This window comes from Saimiri boliviensis, chromosome 3 (assembly GCF_048565385.1).
Source record: "Saimiri boliviensis isolate mSaiBol1 chromosome 3, mSaiBol1.pri, whole genome shotgun sequence".
NCBI lineage: Eukaryota > Metazoa > Chordata > Mammalia > Primates > Cebidae > Saimiri > Saimiri boliviensis.
In genome coordinates, this window is record NC_133451.1 from 107,311,247 (window position 1) to 107,311,878 (window position 632).

Below are 632 nucleotides of genomic sequence, written 5' to 3' on the forward strand. Positions count from 1 at the left end.
CTCCCAAAGTGCTGAGATTGCAGGCATGAGTAACCACTATATTTTTTAAATTAAGTTTTTTTTCACTATCTTCTAACTTAAAATAGGTTATTACTATTTAACTTTTTCAATTGTATTTTCAAGTTCATTAGTTCTATATTTTATTTCAAATATATTTATAATGGTACTGAATACATAATAAAGACCAAATAATTATGGGTTTAAGAGAAAAAAGTCTGCATAATTATACTAAAATAGATAGTACTTCCAAAACCTGATATTTGTATATTATTCTTGCATATGTATTCTCTGCATTTTTGCTGCTTCTTGTCTTCTTTTCCTTGAAGAAACAATTGATCTAAATTCTGCACACCCTTCAATGGCCTAACTAAATTTATCACTCCTACCAGATTTCTACTAAATAGTTCCATTTGCACTTATCTCTTCTCTCTCTGAAGTTCTGTCCTTATTGAAGTGTTACATTTAATTTGTCTGTGCTTTGTCTTACTAATTTTATATTAAATCTTGAAGGTATTACTTATGTCTGTTACTTCCTTTTACCCTTCCATCACTCCTAGCATAGTCCTAAATACACAATGCAGAGTTCATTTACTTTCCTTTCCTTGTTGTTTGCCTTAGGATGAAAGAAGAGT